This window comes from Simochromis diagramma, unplaced genomic scaffold (assembly GCF_900408965.1).
Source record: "Simochromis diagramma unplaced genomic scaffold, fSimDia1.1 OVJJ01000302.1, whole genome shotgun sequence".
Taxonomy (NCBI): Eukaryota; Metazoa; Chordata; class Actinopteri; order Cichliformes; family Cichlidae; genus Simochromis; species Simochromis diagramma.
The window spans coordinates 13,162,898-13,181,788 of record NW_024386792.1 but is presented as its reverse complement, the minus strand read 5'-3'; the positions used below and the strand labels follow the sequence as shown (position 1 = coordinate 13,181,788).

The 18,891-nt window shown below is 41.6% G+C and overlaps 1 protein-coding gene across 5 annotated transcripts in view; it reads left to right on the top strand.

Moving 5' to 3' along the window:
* The first annotated feature begins 320 nt into the window (after positions 1–320).
* Positions 321–18,891, top strand: part of tnrc6c2 (trinucleotide repeat containing adaptor 6C2) — a 65,007-nt gene continuing 46,436 nt past the window's right edge. Inside the window, exons 1-2 of one of the 5 annotated variants that reach the window (XM_040024645.1) lie at positions 9,605–10,477; positions 17,796–17,916. The gene's annotated coding sequence lies outside the window, so the exon portion shown is untranslated. Of the gene's footprint in view, positions 419–9,604; positions 10,478–16,990; positions 17,917–18,891 lie in introns of those variants that run through there. The other 4 variants (XM_040024646.1, XM_040024643.1, XM_040024647.1 and 1 more) reach the window with 4 other exon arrangements.

Sequence of the window (18,891 nt, the reverse complement as noted above, 5' to 3'; positions counted from 1 at the left end):
TGTTCAGATTGAATTTCAAATATAGTTTGGAAATTCATATTTGGTTTATGTTAAGTGTAGAGTTACATTTTATTGCAGTCTTAAAGGGATTAAACTGTAAATGTAGCATGTGTAAGTGTAAGTGTGGTCATCACATAGTACTTACAGCTAGCTGTGAGTCATTGTGTCTACAGTTAGCTGGTGTTTGGAGGAGCGATGTTCCTTTATCTTTGCAATGCTTCCTGTACCGCCGCTGCCACATAACCACATGCAGAGTATTTACACCTGCATGCTGAACAGTTTGCTAGGTGTTCTGATAAATAAATGCTGCTCTAAACATTTTCTCGTCCACAGAAGTTGTTTTTTTCAAAACCATTTCTGGCGTACGCAGATGTTGCTTTGCAGAGCCGTGTCGTCAACTTTTGTGATTCGGTTGCAGGTAAGGTTAGTTTCAGATGATTTTTCCATGTAGGCTGTCTTTGTGCATCATTGCTGCGCACGATATGTTGAACCGGCACTGCCAGTCCTGTCTCAGCTAAAGCTTCCTGCGGATTCTCTGCAGTTTTTAGCTTTGACTTTCTGCCCAGCAGGCAGAAAGTCAAACTTATCTGAAGTTTGACTTGGTCTTCTAGACCATTCCATGACTGCAACACTGTGCACCCTCTTAAGCTTCAATATTCTCACAAAGGCTACAACATTTCAATAAACAGGCTCTATTTCTGGCTTGTGTCTGATAGTGTGCAATTTTTCCCCCCTTTGTGCCTTTAGCACCTATTTTTTTTCTTGACAACTCCAAATGTACCCACTGTTTTTTTTTAAAAAAACAATTTTTGAAGAGTGCCACTTTCAAGATGGAAGTGCTTTAAATTTCTTTTGATAGACTCACTCGGCTTTTTAAACTTCATTTAATTTTCATGTTCCAATTAGTTGTTTAGAGGATCCCAAGGCTGTTGAGTGTTAGCATAAGGTTAAAGAGTATCAGGCTCTGAATTGTCATCTGTTGACAATTCCTAATGAATTCTTAATTCTTCAGCTGCTTGGCAACTTCTGAAAAGTCAACTGAGGTCAAACTAGTTAATCACACTGCAACAATAATTGTTTTTTAGCCCATGAAATTAACACAAAATGTGCATTAAGAATACTGTTTTTTTGGGGTGCCTAAACTTTTCCATTGAACAAGGTGTATTGTAACAAATGTGTATGTACACTGTATGTATGCATGGATGTGGCCTGTGTCGATATAATGTGGGCATCTATTTAAAAGGCAGTTTAGAAGACATATAGATCCTGATGCCATCCATTTTTCAGTTTCCATTGTGCTTCCATCAGACGAAGATTTGAAATGATACACTTTGACTTTCCAGTGCTGCCTTCAGCACCCAAGACGAAAGAGAACCAACCTCCCATTGTTATCTCTCTTCTTTTTTTCCTCCCCTCAGTGGTCAAAAGAAGGGAGGTAATTCCAGCCAGGTCCTACTTAACACCTTCAATTTGTCTTTTGCTTCCCACACCCTTGCACTCCCTCCTCCTTCTCATCCTCCTCCTCATCCTTTCCTCTCTCCACTTCACTCCCCCCCCTTTCCATGTCTCTCCATCTATCTTTCGATCTCTATCCCTCGCCTTCTCTCTCACTCTGTCTCTTTCCCTCATTCCCAGTGATGGCTTTCCCTCTCTCAAGGTGATGGAGGCGGGTGTGTATGGGTCTCAGAGAGCACGCCTCAGGGATTATACAGCCCGCTCGCATGAAAGATTCATGATGCTCAGGAGTGTGTGTGTATGTGTGTGTGTGTGTGTGTGTGTGTGTGTGTGTGTGTGTGTGTATGTGTGTGTGTCGCTCACGCTCAGGCACTGACTGGAAAAAGGGAACATGGAGAGACAGAGAAAAAAGGAAAGGAGGTGGGGGATGGAGGGTACAGAGTGTGAGACAAATTGATGGTGCACACCAGGGCTAACTCTCCAGGCTGTGATTATACTGCTGGCTTCTTTGTACACACTTTTGGATGCCATCTTAGTCAGGTCTGTCTTACAGATGACAAAAGTTTTGAACAGAAATAAACTGCATTGACTGGACTGGTGGAAAATACCCAAACATGAGCTACATGAATGAATTTTCAACAGGAGAAACGTGATTGGAATAAAACCCTATCACAGTCAGTGCCAATGTGAATACATGTAATAACTGTCTAAAAACGAGACCTTATCCAAAATGCTATTTGTTTGAACGGACTGAGAGAGAGCTGCGCGATGCACTATCAATTAAGAAGCAGCCATAGTCAGAAAGTGCATTAACTGGATTATTATAAACTAAGAAACAGGTATTATCTATTCATTATGTATTCAAAAACATATTTACATAAATCCATGAAAAGTCTAGTGTTTCATCCAAGAATTAAATATTCTCTAGACAACTGAACAATTAATAGACAGAAATGAATATTTTTCAAACCAATTCAGTACCTTGCAATGCAAAAGTCATCATTTTATACAATAAATCTCATCAACGCCTGATGATTTCCTATGATGTGGAATCTGCTTACCTTTTTTTGGACCTACTGACTTATTTGATAGCCCATGCCTATTGAACAAGATCCTACCCAGCCTAATAAGAAAAAAATTGGGCCCAATCTAGCTTTAAAATCATCAGTCAGGTCTTGGACTGAACCAGTAAAGACATCTGATGTACATTTTTACAAAGATCTGCCATGTAGTGCACACAGACAGATAAAAAGACCTGTAAATCAAATGCCAAGTTTCCTTTTCACAGAGCTGTACAGGTGCTCAGTCTGAAAATAGCACTGTGGTAAAAAGCAAGCATTTTGTTTGTGTAGTTGTACTGTTACAAGTTCTCATGAGATGAAATGCAATCTGGAGGTTCAGTTTGACCCGTACATCCACAAGAACACTAAACATAGGTTTATAATACAATGGAAAAAGAAATGGCTTCCAAGAAAAAACACCTAGAAGAGCCCTGTGCATCGGGACTCCCCACTGTGCCAACCCACAGGTTTCACAGAAACGAATGAACAGGCTATGTTTCAAGCAAGTAAAGCTGATCTGAACAAAGCTCACACAGAGACCGACACGAATACATATTGTGTACTGTCCAGAGGATAAGTGTTGACAATATATTATATGTAGTGAGGATTTCTATAGATGGGGCAAAAGGAGATTAGTAATACAAAACTGGAAGAAAAAGCTGGGAAATCATCAGGTTAATCAGGGACTAACAAAAAAAGTACAACTGATAGAGTTGGGGAGTTGAGTAGAAGGAAAACGAACTTTTTCACTGCCCTCCTCATGTCTCAGCCTTCGTCTTTCTCTCTTCCTCTCTTTGTATGTACATGGCTCCCTTCTTGTCAGGTTCATGCCAGGAAAGGCCGTCTGGCACAATAAGTAGCATTTGCTATGAGCGTCTCTGCCAGAGGAAGTGTGTCAGTGCCAAGTGTCTATTGGTGTAGGACAACTCTATTCATATGCCTTCACCTTGGCAGTCTTTCTGTGAACGGAGAGAGGGGAGGAAGTGGTGGTTGTGTGGAGGTGAGTATGTGTGAGAAATGTGAATGTGTTTATCTAAACCTCTTTCGGTGGCCTAATGGCCCTTTCCCGGCCTGTTCTCTCTCCCTCTCGCCAGCGTCTTCAAACACATTGCATTATTGCCACTTTTGATTGCATTTCAGATTAGAGAGTGCTGGTGGCGAGCACATAAGAGTCAAACAGAGGGAAAGAGAAATGGTGGCAGAGAGAAAGAGATGGATGAGGACCAGAATGAGAGAGCCCGAAGAGAGGCGGGACAGAACGAGGGTGGGGAGGGAAAAAAAGAGATAGACGGACAGACGGCGAGGATGAGAGAGAGAGAGAGCTTAAATGAGGGACAGAGAGGAAAGTGGAAACAGGAAAAACAGAGGAAACTCTGGAGGAGCATATTATATGGCCCTTACCCCCCTCTGGTAAAGCAGCAAATGGGAGCGGCTGAGTACCCACTATTCCAGTGACCTTGGAGGTCAGTTGGAGGAAAGCAGCATTAATCAAACTGACGCCCAGGCTCAGGCGGATGATAGCAGGCAGCAATGCTCACAACAACTATGCACACATACACACTCAGCCGACTGCCATCCCCAGCACCCCCACCACACCATCCCTGCTTATATACACATCTACCTCCCTCCACATTTATTTGTATTTTTCCTCTCATTCTTTCTTCTCTTTGCATTATACCCTCTTTTCTTTCGCCTCTCTTTCCCTCCCATTATCCATTTCTCTCCTCCTTCTTCTTTGTATGCCCTAAACTCCCTCCGGATCTCCAGCTACACACAGTGAATTAACCCATCTCCACCCTGTGTTAATGGACTTCTAAATATCAGCTCTTGCCTGTGGATATGCCACCAACATTTACATTGGTTCTGGGATTAAGTCAGTTGCCTTCTGGCCACTTGCAGACATATAGATATCAATTTGCTTGTGTTGCTCATTGGTACATATTCCATGTAAATGGCTGGTGGGGTGTCAAATATGCATATTCTTCTCTGTGTCTGGAAATGTAATGTTTGTATAGAGGTGTGTGAAAAATGATATCCAGTGCCAGACCTGTATATGTATATCCATATGGGCTTTATTCTGCCCTTTTCCATAATGTCAAACACGCATGTAAATACAGAAACAGTCATTCATATAATATTACATTGACAAGCAAGTCAGTTATTTTTTTTTATTTTTTTTAATTGCAACATGTTTGCAATCATAACAAGATGAGGGCAGCAACGGGTAGATCGCCCTCTCCCCTTCCTGTAGCTGGGGATAGATACAGCTACATTAGGACCCTTTCACTCTTTACACTGTGCAATAAAAGCCAGTATAGTAAAGTATAATCAACAAGCGCGTACGTGTGGTGTTTCTGCGTGTCAGTCAGTACAAACCAGTCAATACACCCAGGGCCCTGCTAAAAAAGATGCGTGCACGTTTGTTGTTGTGTATGGGAGAGAAAAGTGTGTGCGCACGTGTTTGCGTTGAGAGCTGGGGGTTGGTTAGAGGAGTCTGGGTTAATCTGTGACCGCTTGTCTGTGCCGATGATAGTATTGATCTGATGAAGATCATCTGAAGGTCAGGATATGTTGTCTTTGTTCAGGGAGCGCCTTGATCGTGAGGCGCTGGCTGTCTTTTCGCTGTCTGTATAACTGCTTATAATACTTCATTTTTTAGTAGACATTTTTTAAATACAAAGTGAAAAGTGAAGAAAAATAAATCTCCAGCTTTGGGCCAATACTAGTATGAGATTAAGTGGAAAACGTGCTTGTATCGGTGTTTTGACAGCATTATTATGATCAGTAGATTACACAGGCTGAAAAGCAAATATTGTTATGTTGGCATTTTGTGATTGACACTTCTACTACCTTCCCTTTCTGTGGGTCATTATCATCATTTCAGAATGATGAAACAGAAACTAGGCTTGTTAGTACTTAATTATTCATTTGAATCCATAAAGGCAATCAATTAAGCTTAAGTGTGCAATAAATCTGATTAACCAGTCAGTTCCCAAAACACCATAAAATCCATGCAGGTCTTATATGCTGGTAATGAGTTTGCAAGTAGGGAGGGGGAAGGGGCTAATAAGTGAGAGTGCTCACCCACAAACACACACACACAAACCTTGGTGCGTGAAACACAATTGTGCTTGATGCATTTTTTTTTTTCGGGTGATAATTTGATGTATTAGCTTTTGGGGATGAAAGATAAGCAGGGCTTAATGTATGCTAATATTAAGGTCTGCAGCTTGTAACAAAATAAAGCAAGGTCATCAGAAAACGGCGCATGTGTAATTAATAGATGAATTCATTAGAAAAACAATGACTCAGTTTAGAAACACTCATTAACAAGATAAGGCATTTGAAATGGAAATACAAATGTTAACGGTAATGTGTTGACAATCAGAGCGGCTAAATTCAACCTTGAAACGTTTTTAATGCAGTCCGTGCCCATTCGATTGGGCGAATGTGCTGCCCTCTTTTCTGCCACTGCTGTATCATTCCTTATTATTCTCTGACATACTTGCTTGCTGATGCTCTCCCTCCCTCCCTTTTATCCCAGCCTTCATCTATCCTTCTCTCCCTCCCTCCCTCTTTTGCTGGCCTTTACCTGCTCGCTTGTCTCGGGGGAAATTACCACAGCTCAGAAACGCTGTCCTACTGCCTGCACTGCAACGCTCTGCTCTGCTGTGCTCTGCCTCCCTCCCTCCACGCATACAGCACACATATGGACACATGCAAATGCATACACACACACGTGCACCGCAGACACACAGTCAAATACAGGCATGCACTTAAAAGCACCAGCACATACACACAAAGACTGCATAACCCCTTTCCCACCCCAAGCATAACCCCTTTACCAGATGCTGCTTTCTGTTTATTCTTGCTATTATGCTACCCAAAGCAGTACACGGGTACAGAGCAGTACAGAGGATTAGAGACACTTGCTGCCAGTGCTTAGACTGAATTTGTGTGTCTTCATGAACTTCATACATGCTGTATGTGGCTACAGCTAAAAAGAGCACGACTTTTGTACATCAGACCTCTTCTTACACTAATTCGCTCTTTAGTCTTAATGAAAGTTAATGAAAAGGATCCCTCCTCCTCTTCTCCTGCACTAGCATGCCTTTAGCTACTAGCAGTCTTCCTTATCTCCCAATGCAATGCTGCAGACCTTGGAGATGAGCAATGAGCAACTCAGCAGGGTTTTCCCACTCTGTGCTAGTATTTAATGGATAGGCACTTCAATCAGCACTGCTAATCAGAGTGAGAAAAGCTTCCCATGAATGTTTCAGTTCAACCACAAAGCAACCCACTTGCAAATTTTGCCTTGAAGTGGCAGAACTGGAGGAGTCACTGTGCAACATTCTTCTTTTATGGGCAGTTAGGAGATGGTCTCTTCCTGTCAGAATTATCATCATGACGGCCCTTTTGCATATGTCAAGTCATGCCTTTGGAAATGTCACTTTGAGAGAAGCGACAGCAGCTCGCTGTCTGCATTTTGATTTCTCACATACATAGAGTCCAGACTGATGCAGAGGATTGTGTATTCATAATCAATACCAAAATACTGACATCACCAAGTCATCAGTTACCCCACATCATACACCAAACTGTAAATCTCTTTTTCTGCATTATGTAGTGAGTGAGGTTTTAACACCGAGACCTGCTTTTGGACTCGGTAAATCCTCAGATCATGTCTAGCTAATTCCACAAAATGAAAGCTCTTGGTAGTACCTTTGAAGAGGTGCTTTGTATTTTTGAGTAAGGCAAAGAAACATAGACTGTAAGTGCTATGAATTCATTTAATGATCCCATAAATCTACCTGATCTTTCATAAACTAGATTTTGATCTCAGAAGGAAAAATACAGTTCGGGATTCTGGTTATGTAATTTGTCTGATGCGCCTGCGTTTTAATAATGTGTGTGTGCGCATATTAAAGTCTCAAGTAGGAGATACTTTGTCTCGATAAGACGTAGCCAGAGAGCACGTGCATTAAATTTGCATGTCGCCTTGTAACATACAAGTGTGTATGCGTGCTTGTGACGTGAGTAAAGTGTGCGCGGTAAGCATAGGAATTTGTGGTTTGGTGTATACACATGCATACTTGGGTGAATATGCGCGCGCGTGTGTGTGTGTGTGTGTGTGTGTGTGTGTGTGTGTGTGTGTGTGTGTGTGTGTGTGTGTGTGTGTGTGTGCGCGTGTGGCAGACTCTGGCAGCAGGCTTGAAATTAAAACCTTATGCGGAACAGAGCTCGTGATTGAACTGGAATTAAAACAAAAGGCAGAAGAGCACGGAGTAAAAAAAAAAAAGAAACGGGGAGAGGAGAAGGAGATGGCGAGAGCAGCAGGAGGAGGAGAGGTGTATTGTCTAAGAAGAGAAGAAGTGAGCGATTGCCACCACTGCAGTACTACAGCTCGTCTGGGTTGTTTCTTATCAGAATGTCAGGCAGACCTTTCCCATTGACTCGCTTCTGTCAGCAGTCTTCTTAAATGTGAAAGCAATTAGGGAAATTGGCGAAGTCAAAGAAACATCTCAAAGACACCTAAAAGAATAGCTGTGATGAGTTGGAGAGCGCATGTGGAACAGGGAGGGATGAGCGCACACTCACATAAAATACATGTGAATGTCTGCACTCAGGGAGAGACACACTCCCTGTCTTTTTTTTTCTTCTTAATGCACATACACCTGAGTAGCTCTTGCCTTTGATGGCTGAGATCATGTCGAACCACAGTCTTCGTCTCAAGTCTGAGCTGTCCTTTGTACCGCATGCATTTCTGTGTCTCTTTGATATCTCCTAAGTAATGCACTTTAGTTTTTGACCTAATAAATCACTGAATTGACGCTTCAAGTAAGCGTATTATATTAATTCTGGGACAAAATGATTACTAGGAACACAGCTTATTCAAATGGCACCCATTACAAGCGAATTCCTGCATTTTCCCTTTTAATAGCCTGAACTACACTTGCCTTAAGGCGTTTCTGAAGGCATTCCCCTCTGCTCTCACCTCTCTTAACCCCTGAGCATGGAGCATCTGCTTTCTCCATTCAGTTGGAGCTTGCTGATTTAATAGCTCTGGGCATATTGCCTTGAAAAGGAGGAAGAAAAAAAACTTTTGGCCAGGGCCCCTGGCTTTCTCATTAGTAGTCTCTCCCTGCGATGTATAGGAGCATTCTCACTGGTCAGCCCTCCTCTTTGTGGAACACAGTCTTGACCTGTTCCCACCACACATTGTCTGTGTGTGTGTGCATGGAGCGGTCATTTCCATGAGAAAGGAGTGCAGAGAATGGACAGGGGCTGCGTTTTCTTTCTGTGAGATGGCTGCAGACGCGACTGAGGGTGCACAAGGGCGACCTCATCCATCATGTTGTGAATAGCCTAAAATTATCGCCTAGTGTTTCTGGACATCATGTGATGAAGAGATTCTTGACAAAGGTCATCTTGGGTAAGAGCAACCCGGGGCTGGCTCTCTGACCCCAGTTTTTGGGGGGTTTATTTTCACTTGCTTAAATAAAGTTCACAGTATAACTGCCAGTTGCTTATGGAATTTATACACATTTACCATTTTAGTTATGCATCACATAATGTATTGTACTAGATAAAATATGAAATCTTATGTAAAATATGTGGCCCTTTAAACAAAAACTATAGGTTAAAAGGAGGCTAAAATGATTACACATGGTTACTAACAAAAGTAGGTTTGCAACTATAAACATTGTCTTTGCTATTATATTGAGTAATTTGATCCATTCTTAAAATTAACTGATTGGAGCAATTTTAAGAATTAAATAGCTAATCTGCTGGGTATATAATTCAAAATGCCTATACTTTCTTCATGTATGTTCTTTCCACAGCATGACATGTCTCACATTTGTTTCTTTTTTTAAGCACACAGTGCTTGCTGCACGCTTCAGCAATTACCCTGGAAATATGAGCTGGCTGCCTCTGTCCCTTTTTTGTTTTGTTTTTTTCCTGGTTGTCCGTCGCATGGTTGTATTAAAAAGGTCCATCCTCGGTGGCCAGTCGGGAGGTTTAAAGACCGGAGGAAGGCGGGGTGAGTGGGCGGCGTTAGTGTTTTGGTTGGTCGGGAGTGACGTATCCGGAGCGACTTCCTGGTCTGTCTGCTCCCTGGGAGGAGGAGACGGAGACTGCAGTGTTGTTAGTTTGAACAAAATGGCTGCGAGACCACTGTCAAGGAGAGCTCACTGAACGCCTACCATGAGTGTCCGCTCCGCCGTCTGGATCAACACAGAATGTATTTCCCCGGAGTCGCTACTCATTTTGCATTTGCGGTAGCCAGTCCGTCGCTAGTCGTCCAACCGACGACTTAAACAACAACAACAACAAAAATCTTTTGCACTTTAAAACAAGTTGGGTGGCTGGCTGACGGCCGTCGGCTTGCTCCGCGAGAAGTCATCGGCGATTTTTTTTTTTTTTTAACGAAAACTGCCTGATTTCTCTGGTTTGCAAAACCTTGCAACGGTCGACGACTTACGACGCCAACCAGCTAACGTTAGCTTACATAATTTAGCTGCTTTTAAAAGTCATTTTAATCGTGTTCGTATTTTTTTTTGTTTTTGTTATTAGCGGTGCTTCGTCCGCTTCCCCGCCCCCCTCCCCCCGTTAAATCGTGACGTTTTAACAAATTGTTTTTGGTAAAAATAATTTCACAGCGTATGTGTTTTGGGTTTTATTTTTTAATCTTTTTTCTTCTTGCTCAAAGCATAAATTACCGTACTTGCTGTGTATATATCTGGCTGAGTAGCCGTTGTTTACCTCGGTATCTTGTCACCAAGCTGCTACAGCAGCAGTCGGCTTATCTACCAAGTCTGACTTTAATTACGACTAAATCTCTGCTCCATCTCTTTACGGGTAACTTTAGAAAAGACATCGGAGAATGCTTTTATGCATTTTCCCCCCCTGCCATGCATCGACTCTTAACTGAAAGCTGCCAAAGCTGTGATTAAAGCAAGGTAAGTTTATACATTTAATTTATTTATATATATTTTTAGATTCTTGGCAAACTGATGAATAATGTTAATCAACGTTTGACCATCAAAAATCGTAGCGGCAGCCGAAAAATGAAAATCTCCGTGTTCCTCTATAATTAAGCTAAAGTATATCACTCAGCTCTAGTCTCATTGACATACAGACTAAGCCCGGTTAACAACAGCGGTAATGCCCCGGCAAACGCTCAAGTACTACATCATTAAAACATCCATTAACAGTTTACTAAGCGTGTTTGTTTTGCCCAGATTTCTGCTCACATTGTTTATGCAGGGCATTCTTCGGCAAAGGAAAACACTGATTGAGCCGAGGTATTCTTCCATGTGCCTTTAGACACGGGTTTGATGACTAATTTTAGTGTATTTATTTGAAGGGTCTTGAATATGTTGGGAACTTTTGTGTTATATCATAGCCCTTTTATGATTGGCTGAGTGCGCTGGAGCACACTATGTACATGTGAGTGTGTAATGTGATGGTTTCTTGGAGCCACTGGGAGAATTGCTTTGCCTTTTCAATGTCTGTGTGGTTATTAGAAGGTAATGGGGCGCTAATTTTATAGTTATAGTTTGATTGCAGATAGCACAGAGTTGCATTAGGGCTATAACACCTTTTTATATTTTCGTTAAATGTTTTAATTCGTGCCTATCCGATGTAGTTACACTTTTCTTAAATGTGGCAAAGGCACAGTCCCATTTGTTCCCAATTTTCGCTACGCTTCGGTCTGTGGTTCAACTGTATCACATTATGTATCTTGTACACCATTGTACATTCCACTACACTAATTCTTAGTACATTATTAAACATAGCTGTCCTGTCTCTCTTCCCTCCTTTCCTCCACACCCCTCCTTCCCAACTCGGATTGAACTGTCGCTTTCCATTGCTTCCCCCTCTCGTGCATCCTGTCCCCAGGCGCTGGAGTATAGCTTTTAATATCTCCACCGCGTGTCTTAATTGAAGTACATAATTTCCTGTTCAATTTCAAACCCCCTTTTCCTCCACCCCTCCTCTGACATCTCTGTCACCACTGTCTTATCTCTACCGTCACACATCAGTGAGGTGATGAAATGAAAAATGTGCCCAAGCTGTAGTGGCACACCGTACATTTGCAGTCAGATGGGGTTGGTTTATTTTTGTGTATGATGGATATATGCACTGTCTGTGAATGTAAATATTTTTGTGGCATATTCAGCCAGTGTCTGCACATGTGCAATGCCTTTCAATTTTTTTGCCATGGGACTGTGTGACTATTTATGTCTAGCTCAATACCTTTGCCATTAAGTAATGCCCTCCAGTTGTTAATCAGGACTTGAGCGCACCCTAGACGGCCAGCTGACAGACAGGCACAAACACACAGCCCTTTTTTGCCCAGAGCTAAGGGTCCTTCAAGGCTGATGAGCATGCAGTAAGGGGATAGCTCTGAAAAGATGTTTTGGGGGGTGTCCAAAATGAGTGGAGAGAATAGGATGCTCTTCACCGTGGAACAAAAAGGAGGAGGGAGTTTAGTTTTTCTTAAATACCATGCAATTACCTTTACCATTACCAGACACAACTGTAACTAGCACTTAAACCACAGCAAGTGGTTTAAGGCAGTAGGGTAAATTTTGGGATTGCACATGGACCTTAGATCACCATTGAGGGGGTCACTCCTTAGGCAGTGCATGTTATGCTGTAATGAAGGTGCAGGTTTTCTGCCAGAAGCAGTCAGGAGCAGTGTGGAGTATCTGGGGGTGTAGCACTGATTTTGCAAGCCACTGTCCACCTGCCCTACTGTGATACTGAGGGAGCAGTGCAGTAGTCTCTGTGTACATGCAACTCTAGCAACTGTTGCTAATGAAAGCAGACAGAGAGAGACACTCTGGGGAGTTTATTCCCTACTTCCAGCATGAAGAGAAAGTACTATACCAACAGTATCGAAACATGTATCGAAATACGCTTAATGTCATTCACCTGCAGCAGTAAATTAGGTAGTCTGCCCTGCTGTAGAATAGAATAGAATAGAATTCAACTTTATTGTCATTGCACATGCACAGGTACAGGGCAACGAAATGCAGTTTGCATCCATCCAGAAGTGCTTTAGTGATATAGATATATTACAATATATATTAGCAATAATATAGATATGTGAGTATATTACAGAAATGGGTCTATTATGGAATGTTATAATGTACACGGTATGAAGTATGTTGTGAATAGTCTATAACTATAAGTATGTACAGGCTGTAGTGAGTACAAGCTATGTACAGGATATGAACAGGATATAAATATGAAAAACTATACAGAATATGAAATAAATAACTTTACAGAATTAGTCAACATAAGCAAAATTAATTAGTCAACATAAGCAAAACATTATAAGTTGAACTGCCGATGGGAAAACAGTGTTAAAGATTTGCTTGGTTCCTTTTTATTTTTAACTTTAAAAAAAAAAAAAAAAACTTCAATTCATTTGAACTGTATTTATGTGTGGAAAGTGGTTAGCCCACTGTCACTGTTAATGTAACAGTTGTAGTATAAAAATAACCTAAATGTATTAAATGTGCAGAAAGTCTGGCATAAATATTGGTATATGTCCTATTGTCATTAAAACATTTCTGAATTAAATTAGCTCAGTCTTGTGACGTTTACCTTAGTCCCTTACCTTAGTCCCAAAATGCAAAAGGATTCAAAATGAGAAATTTCATCTCACAGAGGCTCAGACTCAATGAATTGTATTACTTCTTTTGCCTTTTTGGCAGCATTGCAGGCAGGAAACACATTACCCATGTTGGCTCTGGATCTAACCAGGCTTTAGGCTGTTGGCATCTAGACACTGTTTTGATTAGAGTGTATTGTAACAATGCCGGGAGGACAAATCTTGGCAGTAACTCCATCTGCAGCCCCTTATCACTAAAGGGGCAGGATCATTTATTTGAAAGGAAACCCAAGGCTTGCTTATCCTTAGTTGACCCTTTGCAGACAAAACATGAACACCAGTGTAAGTTACTATCATTAGCCTTGTTTCCACTGCAGGGCCAAGTGTAAATATACTGTATCCACCATGCATTTTTCTGTACAGTGGTAAAATAGTTTATTTTCCTTGTCAGATATTTTGTTGTGGCCCTGGTGAAGCCCCCTGTAGTTGGACTTGTGTGTGGCTTCTGTTGTCAGTCCTCACCCCCTGTCATTGACCCTATCCCAGGCTTTAGTGTGGTAGTTACTGAGCCTGTGATTATGAGGCTTTTCAAACAACTGGCACAGTCGCGATAGATAACGCGCTTAACACCGCCGCAGGGTGCTCCTCAAGTAAGGGTACATTGACAGTAGAATCAGCTGGATTGAATAGGGGGCTGCCAAAAGCCATTAACCTCTTCCTCTGCTCACTGTATTGCTATTTTAATGTCAAGGGGGGCAGGATCTAGATTTACCAAGCAATGGTGTTTGGTTTGGCCATTGTACCAAATGAGTAGTGTTTATGTGGGCACACCCCTAAGGGGGGAGTGTGTCTGTACTTTGTGTTTGCAGTTGTAATAACAGAGCACCAGAAAGTCATAAATGGTTACAGTGTCCTTCGATGGATGTAAACTAGAAAACAAAGCTTTTTAGGTTACATCCATCCATCGTGTAGACCAGGCTTTACTGTTGTTTTGGTATAAGATGGTGATCTCATGTTATGATAGATGTGATCTCCACGTCTTACACTCTCATACCCATATCTGGCATTTCTTGTGAATTTGCAAAAATTGAAGATGCACTCTAAATAGGCATGGATGAAATTAGTTTAAGTTGTGAGTAAAAGGTGGCAGTTTAAGGAATCTTCTTGTGATTAGTAGCCACACATACAAACTAAAGGGAGGTGGATGTGTAATTGTCCTCCTTATCTAACTTCTGTGCCAATTGAGGGGGCAGGGGCTTTAGGGGCCCACCAAGGGTAAGCTAGGACTGGGTGGAAGCAGGGGGATGGGGGAAGCGAAGCTGAAACCCATCGAGCTGCTGCCTGAGAGTCTTGGCAGGGGTCCAGGGGAATGTTCAATGTGCCGAGGTTTGGTTGGGGCCCCGGTCCCTCCCTCTACTTCATGTTAGCTAATTGGAGAGACGTGGACAGAAGGAGATTGGCATCAGATAGAAACTGACAGAGAATATGCAGGACAAGCAACCATATAATATTCCCATTTCCTGCTCAAAATCAACAGACATCCTTACTCATTATGTAACAGGACTTGGTCCCTACAGCACTAACAAAGCTTGCAGTTATGGCAGTGTAAATCGCACTAGCATGCACTAGCTCTCCCTTCACTGGGGTCATGGCTTTGGTTGATAATCCACGTCAATTCTTACCCCTGAACACAAACTTGAATACAATCAATGAACTTTATCCGTCTGCTTTTACTTTTATTGATGTATGGATGTAAAGTGGTTTTCACAGCTCAATTTGCACTTCAATACATGACAAATTATAACAATAGGAAATAAAAATAAATCATGTTTGTTGGTGGCAAATCAGGTCACCTTACAACACAAAAACAACAAGAACAGTATTAAAAGGTAGGAAGAATAAAAACATATAAAACAAGATAATAGCTGATATGCAAATTAGCATAGTACAGTAGGCACAAACCATTGAAGGCAGCAGGAATGTCATTTTGCAAGTATTTTTCATATTTAAATATCTTTATTAGTAGTTTTCTCAGTTTTTTCTCAACCAATAGCTGCAAGACATTTCTGAGGATTGTTATTGGCCACATAGACCTAGGGTGGGTATTTATTCTTATTAGATCAGTTAAGCCAATTTTTACTTTAAATTAAAAAAAAATGGTCTAATGTTTCATTTCACTTTGATAGATGTAGGCTTTTTTTGTGTCAGAATATCTGTATCTCATCTGCTGTCCAAACAGAAGGAGCTGTTGTGGCTTTTTCTGCCATTCTTTTCCTCTAGGCATTGTTCCTGCATCTCTTTGCAGGCTTGCTTCTCACTTTCAGAGACTGACTGATTGCTTATACTGCTGGCAGTCAGTAAATTGTTGATGGGACATTGTGTATGCCCATGTGCTTAAATATCAATCTTTTCTGAGTAGAACTTTGTCTTTTCAGCCTTGGGTGTGTGATCATTTGGTGGAAAGTAGGGAAATTTTGGTTAGTCCTCACTTCCTGATATACCTTCAAAGGACTCTTTGATGGTTAAGTCTCAGTTTATGACTCAGGTTAGAATAACATTTAGGTGTGGGTAAGGTAGCCAGATGTACTAGCTGACAGAGATAAGTGCCACTGGCAATGGTAGAATTGCTGGTACGCCGACAGTGCAGTCAAGCTATAGAAAGCACTCAAAAATAAACACATACACCAACACATTCAGCTTGACAGCTTCTTCTTGAATTCACTAAGCTTTAGCAGTGGCGATGGCAAGGACCAGGCTTTGCTTAGTCTTGTGTATTGTGCTGTTTTTCAGTTTAATGAGCTGCCACTGTGTTAAAGTTTCATATCTGCTTGGCAGAGGCAGCAGCCAAGACTGTGAGAGAGAATTTTCTGGAAGCAAACCTCAAAGCTGTTATTTATAGTACAACTGACTCCTAATATGTGGTTGTTTGACATTTCTTCCTCCCCAGTATTCCCCCCGCCGAACCAAAACACTGCTCTCCAGGGGCCATCTCTTCTTTACAGGTTTTACCAACATACAATATGTATTCCACAATTCACTGAGCAAGCCTAGTCTAATAGCAATAAAGTGCACTGTATATTTTCATAGACCATTTTGACCACCGGCTGTAAGCAAAGCAGACATGCACTGTATGCACAGGATGCTTACAAACCGAGCACTCACTGAGACTGAAGGATAGAAAACACAAGAAGATTGTTATTAGCACTTACCAACCGTGGAATTTACAGGCTTGTTTTCCCCAAGCTGTTCAGGTTGAGAAAACACAAATGCACTCCCACACACATTTGTGGAGATTAGTTGGGGTGTGTTGCAGTATTAGCAGGTATTGAGGAATTATTCCCCAGGTAAAGGCTGCCTAAAATGTTCCATGTAATAAGGCTCTGGAGAGTCTCATAGCTTCCATAATACGACAGGAATGGGTGGTTTTCTGAATGGCAGCGGTGGCAGATTTACCACAATCTGTGGTCACGAGTCTTGACTCTGTTATTCTCCCCCTGCCCCAAGAGAGGAAACTCCTCTTCCTACTCTTGTGTTTGTGGTGTTGTCTGTAGCCATTCCAAACATGATTCTCCATGTTTTGATTGCTCTTCTTTTTCTTTTGAAGTCCTGTGTCTCCCTTTCATTGTAACGCAGAGAATAACATTAGCACAGTTATCCTCCATTTTTCCCATTCTCTACCAGCCTTGCATTATCTTTTGCCCTCAACCTTATTTTCGCTGTCTGGTTCTTTTGACACTAGTGATCAAGGTGTACGAATATTTCAGCTCCCCCCCCGCGGCACCACCACACCCGCACACCCACACGCGCGCGCGCACACACGCACACGCGCGCGCGCACACACACACACACACACAACTCCACCCCTGTCCTCCAGTCTCTCCTTGGTCTGCCAGCCTCAATAGAGCTTCATTCAGTTTTGTTTCCAACTCCTCTCCAGTGAGGATTCTTTTGGTCTTTGCCCTTTTCCAGCAGTATTTTTTCTTTCTCTGTGTGCCCTGTCTAGTTCTCTGGCGGCTGTCGTTCTTAATTGGTATTGCTCTGCGTCTGCTTTCATCCTCCGCCTGCTCCCTCCCTTTCCTCCATCCCTCCTCCCTCTTTTCTGCATCCCTGGCGGAAGAAGACAGGCATCAGACTGTCTGGTCCCGTGTGTGTGTCTGTGCTTTTATGCATGGTTGGTGTGTGTGTAGTGAGTTTCTAACCTCTTTCCTGTATAATAGCATGTTTCTTGTCATGTCTCCTCCTCTGTAACTTATCCCCACATATAGAGATATTAAGCAGTTGTATTTAGCATAGTAAGAAAGGGGGATCCTGCTTGGATATGAAATCATGAGTTTCTAGTGGTCAGTTTGGTCAGTAGTCAGTTATAATAGTTATAATACACAATTGAGCTCTGCAGTTACAACATGGAGACACATTAATTTTAATTTTATTTTTTTGTTGGGTTAAATGCACCTTTGCATTGATTTTTTGTCTTTTTATCTGCAAATCTCCATATGTCATTTAACCATACCTTTTAAGGGCAAAAATATGAGCTGATTGCTGGTTATTGGCTGTGGTGTTGCAAGTCCCTTTAATTTAAGAGAACCTTAAGTGACACACGCTGGCTTTGTAGGTCATTAATGTCAAAATGGGAAATGTTTCCCTAATTGCAGAGTCTTACTGCCAGAGGGGGTAAACCTGATGCTGGGGAGTGTGGCAGAGAGCGATACAGCCCAGAATCACTGCTGAAGAAGTGCTGCTGTCAGCAGTACTGAGAAAGGGGGAGAGAGGCAGGTAATGCAATATGTAGGGTCAACAGAGGTCAGGATGGAAGCTAACTTTGACGATGACTACATAAGCTCAAAAGTCAACTGCCCACTCTCTGATTTCACATTCACATGCTGTTAGGACATTACCCTAAATGATATTACAGAGTGTGACACATAGGAAATCAGGATAATAACTTTGTTGTTTTAATACTTGGACCTGTTTTTGTCCAACCTTCATAGTGACAGCAATACTTGTAAACAGACACTAGTGCAATCTTTTGTGTATAAAGACTATCAGGAGGAGCTGTAGTAGAAGAGACTCTGTCACTAGCAAATGAAAGGAAAACAAAAATAGTTTCTGTCACCTAAAACTCCTTTGTCCATTTCTTTCCTCCAGTCGCTCTAATTTGTTCCATCGGCAAAGCTTTTCATTCACTTTTTTCCTATTCCTCTTCTAGATGTTTATAGCAGTGCAGCATTTTCTATTATTTTCTTGTTAGGTGGCCAGAAAGAGACTTAATACTATACTTAATAATGGTCTCAAATACGGAAGAGAATTAATAAAGAGTAAGATTACTTCACACTGTTGTCAAAATAGAATTTTTTTTTGTTGCACATTTATTTGAAGTGGTTTCAGTGGTCATTTTTCACAGTATCGATGCAGCATTATCAACATCACGAAAAAGGAATAGAATATCATTAATCTATTGGTATTGTGTCAAATGTAGAAATCCCAGTATTGAAATTTCTAACTTTCCCACTCCTATCCACAGTGCACATATTCCATACCGTTATCTGTATGCACACTGGATCACACAATCACATCCACACATAATGGAACCCCTATTTATTCCCCGAGGGCAGCGTTCAGTGGGGCTGTTTGATATAACGATATATATCGGATGACGATATAAAAACATCTATCGTTTCATTTTACGCTATCGTTTGTTTCGTGGTGTCGCAAAATAAACTGTTTACGGTAATATTTTTTCATCGTTTT